Raw genomic sequence first — 6,703 nt, forward strand, 5'->3', positions numbered from 1 at the left:
AATGGGGGGCAATGGGGATCAATGGGTCAACGGGGTCAATGGGGGTCAATGGGGGTCAATGGGTCAATGGGGGCAATGGGGGCAATGGGGATCAATGGGGGGCAATGGGGGGCAATGGGGGGCAATGGTGATCAATGGGGGGCAATGGGGGGCAATGGGGGGTCAATGAAGTCAATGACTCAATGACTCAATGACTCAATGGGGGTCAATGGGGATCAATGGGTCAATGGGGTCAGTGGGGTCAATGGGTCAATGGGAGTCAATGGGGTCAATGGGGGTCAATGGGGTCAATGGGGATCAATGGGTCAATGGGAGTCAATGGGGTCAATGGGTCAATGGGGTCAATGGGGATCAATGGGTCAATGGGGTCAATGGGTCAATGGGGATCAATGGGGGGCAATGGGGATCAATGGGTCAATGGGGTCAATGGGTCAATGGGGGTCAATCGGTCAATGGGGATCAATGGGGGTCAATGGGGTCAGTCAGTGGGGTCAATGGGGTCAATGGGAGTCAATGGGGTCAATGGGTCCCAGGGTCGCATTCCCGCTGTCCCTGTCCCCGCTGTCCCAGGGCTCAGTGCTCACTCCTCATTGGTTCCTGGCCTTTTGCATTCATTAATATTCGGTTAATTATTCGTTAAGGTTTTCTTGCCATAGTTGAGCCCAGCAGGAACCCCCGGGGTCCTAAAACCCTCCCTCTCTATGGGTCCCTATGGGGCTCTATGGGTCCCTATGGAGCTCTATGGGTCCCTATGGGTCCCTATGGAGCTCTCTAGGTCCCTATGGGGTTCCATGGGGCTCTGTGGTTTCCTATGGGCCTCTATGGGGCTCTATGGGTCCCTATGGGTCCCTATGGGTCCTTATGGGTCCTTATGGGTCTTAATGGGTCTCTATGGGGCTCCTTGGGTCTCTATGGGTCCCTATGGGTCTCTATGGGTCTCTACGGGTCTCTACAGGCTCTATGGGTCCCTATGGGGCTCCTTGATGCTCTATGGGTCTCTATGGAACCCCCAGGGTCCTAAAACCCTCCCTCTCTATGGGTCCCTTTGGGTCTCTATGGGTCCCTATGGGTCTCTATGGGGTTCCATGGGGCTCTGTGGCTCCCTATGGGCCTCTATGGTCTCTATGGGTCCCTATGGGGTCCTACGGAGCTCTATGGGTCCCTATGGGTCTCTACAGGCTCTACGGTCCCTATGGGTCTCTATGGGGTTCCATGGGGCTCTGTGGCTCCCTATGGGCCTCTATGGTCTCTATGGGTCCCTATGGGGTCCTACGGAGCTCTATGGGTCCCTATGGGTCTCTACAGGCTCTACGGTCCCTATGGGTCTCTATGGGGTTCCATGGGGCTCTGTGGCTCCCTATGGGCCTCTATGGTCTCTATGGGTCCCTCTGGGGTCCTATGGAGCTCTATGGGTCCCTATGGGTCTCTACAGGCTCTACGGTCCCTATGGGTCCCTATGGGTCTCTATGGTCTCTATGGGTCCCTATGGGTCCCTTTGGGTCTCTATGGGTCCCTATGGGGTTCCATGGGGCTCTGTGGCTCCCTATGGGCCTCTATGGTCTCTATGGGTCCCTATGGGGTCCTATGGAGCTCTATGGGTCCCTATGGGTCTCTACAGGCTCTACGGTCCCTATGGGTCCCTATGGGTCTCTATGGTCTCTATGGGTCCCTATGGGTCCCTATGGGGTTCCATGGGGCTCTGCGGCTCCCTATGGGCCTCTATGGTCTCTATGGGTCCCTATGGGGTCCTATGGAGCTCTATGGGTCTCTATGGGTCCCTATGGGTCTCTACAGGCTTTACGGTCCCTATGGGTCTCTATGGGGTTCCATGGGGCTCTGTGGCTCCCTATGGGCCTCTATGGTCTCTATGGGTCCCTATGGGGTCCTATGGAGGTGGGTGCTTTTTTCCAACCAAAGTGATTAATGAGTTTTTAGGGTTTATCCCAAATGATGGGAACCCCCGGTTCCTTCCTTCCTTCCTTCCTTCCTTCCTTCCTTCCTTCCTTCCTTCCTTCCTTACTTCCTTCCCTCCTTCCTTCCCTCCTTGCCCTCTCATAACCGCACGCGAGCCCCGATGCTGAGGGCCCTTGAGCTCCTCCTCGCCTTTGAAAACAACATGGACGACCTCACCTTGTTGATGATGGGGATCTTCTGGAGCAGGCCAGGGATCCTCTGGAGATCCTCGCAACGTGGTGCTTTCCTTTGAGCCCACGACTTCTCTGCCTGGGGCCTCTTCCCATTGGACGCTCTTGGAGGAGCCACTGAGTTTTTGGAGCTCGCCACCTCTTTTGGATGAAGCTGGAGCAGCTGGGGATGGGCCTGGGATGCTGGGCAGGAAGAGCCAGGGCCGGTGCTGGACCCTCCCCAGCCCATTTCTCTCTGTTCGCTCCTCCAGAATCCTCGGAATCTGATGGCGAAGATGACGAAGATGACGAAGATGACGAAGATAATGAAGATGACGAGCGTGTCCCCACGCGGGAAGACATCAAGAAGCTGATGGAAAGCAAGAAGAAGCAGCAGTCGCTCCAGGAGAGCTTTGGATACCCCAGACCACCCCTTGTGCTTCGGATGCCCACACCACCCCTTGTGTTTTGGATACCCCAGACCACCCCTTGTGCTTCGGATGTCCACACCACCCCTTGTGTTTTGGATACCCCAGACCACCCCTTTGGGGAAGACCCTCCGTATGCTGAGGTGTTGCGTCTCCTTCCTCTTCATCCTCTAAAAGGTGTTTGGTGAAGAGCAGAGCTGGAAGCGGGGGTTCCCATCATTTGGGATAAACCCTAAACACTCATTTTGGTTGGAAAAGACCCTCGAGATCATGGAGGCCAAGCATAACCCACCCCTGGCACTGACCCGTATCCCTGAGGACGTTGTTTTGTGACACCATGGGGACCCCGCCTTGTCCCCAGAGCCCATTGTGACATCCTGGGGACCCCCTTTGTCCCCAGGGCCCATTGGACGTCCCATGACTCCCCCTTGTCCCCAGGGCCCATTGTGACATCCAGAGGACCCCGCTTTCTCCCCTGGGCGCATTGTGACTTCCTAGGACCCCCCATTGTCCCCAGGGATCATTGGGACACCGTGGGGACCCCCTTTGTCCCCAGGGCCCATTGTGATATTCGGGGGACCCCCTTGTCCCCAGGGCCCATTGTGACATCCCAGGACCCCCCATTGTCCCCAGAGCCCATTGTGACATCCTAGGGACCCCCTTTGTCCCCAGGGCCCATTTTCGCACCATGGGGACCCCCTTTGTTACTGGGTCCCATTGTGACATTCCAGGACCTTACTTTGTCCCCAGGGCCCATTGTGACACCATCGGGACCCCCATTTGTCCCCAGGGCCCATTGTGACATTCAGAGGACCCCTCTCTGTCCCCAGGGCCCATTGTGAATTCCCAGGGCCCCATGTTGTCCCCAGGGCCCATTGTGACATCCTGGGGACCCCCTTTGTCCCTGTCGAGGGTTAAGATTCCTAACCCCAACTCCTAACCCCAACTCCTAACCCAGACCATAACGCTAATCCTAATCCTAAACCTAAGCCTAATTCCTAACCCTAAACCCAATCCTAACCCAATCCCTTCACCCTAACCCAATCTCTTAACCCTTATCCCAATCCCTTAACCCTAACCCAAACTCCTAACTCTAAGCCTAAGCCCAACCCAGACGCCTAAGCCCAACCCAGACGCCTAAGCCAAACTCCTAACACTAAGCCTAACCCTAACGGAAACTCCTAACCCTAACCCAAACTCCTAGCCTTAAGACTAACCCTAAATCCTAACTCAAACTCCTAACCCTAAGTCTAAGCCTAAACCAAACTCCTAAGCTTAAGACTAAGCCTAACCCAAACTCCTAAGCCTAACCCTAACCCAAACTCCAAAACCTAAGCCTAACCCTAACCCAAACCCAAACTCAGTGGCCACTAAGCAGGCCTGGAGCTGTCAGGAGAAAGGACTCCCTGGAGCTCACCCAGCTCTAAACTCAGCCCCAACCTGCTGCTGCCTCGGCAGCCGGCACTGCGAGCGGCGCAGAGACGGAGCAGTTGGCAAAGAGCTTTGCAAGGCAGAGCCCTCTGGGGCACAGCACTGAGCTGGACCCACTTCCCCTCTGCGTGACCGAGCGTCAGCCAAGAAAGCAGCAAGCTAAATTTCACAGGAACGGAAAATTAACATGGAAACGCTCATTTGTTCCCAGGTCGTACCTGTGGGATCGCCCCGAGGCTCACGGACACACTCAGGTGAAGCAGTCAAGGAGCCGCTGCCTACAGGGACGGCTGGAATCGAGCAGAAAGGAAAAGCGTTTCCATTTCACGTTGTGAAATGACCTGCAGCGCCTGGACGGGGGTCAGGCAACAACACGGGACCCAGACGCATGCTGAAATTGCCAAAGCTGCAGAGGGGCTGCAGACCCCTTGTCTGGGACCTGGCAGCTTCCAAACTACTGTGTCCAGGCCACATGCAACACCCCTCAAGGACCAGATGGACCAACACGGGGCCTCTCAGGGCCTTCTGACCAGGAGACCTCTCACACACACAAAAGGAAACCCACACTAACGTGGGAGCATGGAGCACCAGGGCAAAAAATGATCATCCATGTTTCTCCTAAATCAGAGCCTGCTGGCTACTGCAAGGCTCAACTATTGCAAGAAAACGTTCACAAATAATAAACCAAATACTAACAAACGCAAAAGGCCAGTAACCAATGAACACTGAACACTTACCCCTGCGATTCCCCTCAGGCTCAGGAACAGGATTACACCAAGAGGCTTGATCAGCATGGACTGCAGGAACCAAACAGGGAGTCAAACACGGGTGGGAGCTTCCATGGCACGTTGTGATCTCCTGCTTCCTCAGTCACCTGCTGTGATGGGAGAGGGTGAGATAATGACACGAGACACATACAGAGGTGTGTGTTCCCACAGCTAGAAACAGAGCACGGGTGACCTTTTTGCTGAGACCTAGCAGGTTTTCAGGCAAATTGAACATTCATGACTTGTCTGTGTAATACCACCAAGGCACAAAAAGCTTTTGGAAAGCCTCTGAGAGGATCTTGGGTACAATCACACACGAATAACCTATTAAAACACGAGTGTTTATTCGCTCAAGCAGACAGACAGTGACAACTCACCTCTGGGACAGCCCAAGGCTCCTAACCAGGACCCAGCTGAGAAGCTCGATCAACTCTGCCAAGGCCATGTCCTGGAGTCAAGCACAGATCAGAGAGGTTTCCAGGCTCACCGAGCAACACTCCTGCATTCCAGGTAAAAGAGGACATAGACAAGAGAGAAAAAACAAAACACAACACAACATATTTAGGACAACAGTGCCCATATCTTGCAGAAAAATAGCCGTATTTGGGGAAAAAACTGGCAAAACGACAAAATATTCCAAATATTTGGGGGCTAAATTGGTCAATACAGGCAAAACAATCTGAGTATTTGGGCAAAAAGTGGCCCAAAGAGGCAAAAACATCCACACTTGGGTGCAAAGCTGTCGGCAAACATGAAAACATCCCATATTTGGGATCACAGTGCCCATATCAGGGGAAAAAATGGGCAAAAGCACCTGAGTATATCGGGTCAAGAGAGGCAGAAAAAACCAAAGCACCACTAGATTTGAGCAAAACTGGCCAAAAAGGGGTATAACATCCCCAGATTCAGGGTGAAACTGGACCAAAGAGTCGAAGTATGCCCAGATTTGGGTAAAAAAATGGCCAAAAACGGCCCAAACACCCCCAGATTTGGGTATAAACAAAACTGGAAAACCAAAGAACTCCCAGATATAGGCAGAAACGATCCCAAAGGGCACAAATGTGCCCAGGTTTAGCTCTAAAGTGGCCCAAAGTGCCAAAGCAATCCCAGCTTTGATTTGCAACGGGCCCAAAGGCTCAAAGCGCGCCCTGGGATGGGGCCGTGTGGCACGAGGCTGGGGGGCAGGGAGGGCCCCACAGGGACTCAGTGCTGGTTTCTGCCCTGTGCCAGCACTCCCAGCCCCTGCTTGCCCAGAACCTGCCCCTGAAGCAGCCGCAGCCCCTCTCCCCTCCCTGCGGGTGTCTGCCCCCTGCCCACACCCTGGTGCTGCCTGGCTCGCCCTGCCCGGCCCAGCCCGGCTGCTCTCCCGGCCCCAGCCCCAGCCCTGGCCCCACTGCTGCCCTGCTGAGCTGCTCGGGGCTGGGTGCTGCCCCTGCTCGCCCACCTGCTCCCTGCGCTCGGCTGGAGCAGCCTGGGCGTCCCGGGCTGGCAGGGACACCAGGAGGAGGAACAGGGTGAGGACCATGGCCCCCACGCTCGCCCCATGATGCTGCTGCTGCCAAGACACAGCACAGCACGTCACCGAGGGGCTCTGACCTCACAGTCACATTGGAATCACCACATCTGCACACTGCTGCATGGCCTTGTGCTACACCAGCATGGAAGGAACAGAAGTGGAGAAGGGGGCACCTATTTTGGGAGGCAGCTCTGCCTGTGGGAGTGCACAGGCTCTCACTTCTTGCTTCCCAGAAATCAATCAATCAATCAATCCCAAAAGCTACATATTAATAGTAAATTTAAATAAAAAAAGCCAACTTCAAGGGTCTTTACTTGTAGCTATATTTGTCAGGCAGCTCTCTGGGAAGAAACCAGCTTTTCCTGCTAGTTTGACCACAGCTTCAATGCCTTTAAAGCCACCACTTCTGACCTCTGCTGCTCCAACACAGCCTCACAG

At 54.5% G+C, this 6,703-nt stretch overlaps 1 long non-coding RNA gene across 1 annotated transcript; it reads right to left on the reverse strand.

Annotated features, from left to right (window-relative positions):
- Window positions 1–4,201: 4,201 nt before the first annotated feature.
- Window positions 4,202–5,245, reverse strand: LOC139826892 (uncharacterized). Its single transcript, XR_011737000.1, has 3 exons — window positions 5,127–5,245; window positions 4,720–4,859; window positions 4,202–4,272 (listed from the first exon to the last, which is right to left on the reverse strand). It is a non-coding gene; the product is annotated as an uncharacterized lncRNA (long non-coding RNA).
- Window positions 5,246–6,703: the final 1,458 nt, after the last annotated feature.

This window comes from Patagioenas fasciata, unplaced genomic scaffold, assembly GCF_037038585.1.
Source record: "Patagioenas fasciata isolate bPatFas1 unplaced genomic scaffold, bPatFas1.hap1 Unplaced_6, whole genome shotgun sequence".
NCBI classification, from domain to species: domain Eukaryota; kingdom Metazoa; phylum Chordata; class Aves; order Columbiformes; family Columbidae; genus Patagioenas; species Patagioenas fasciata.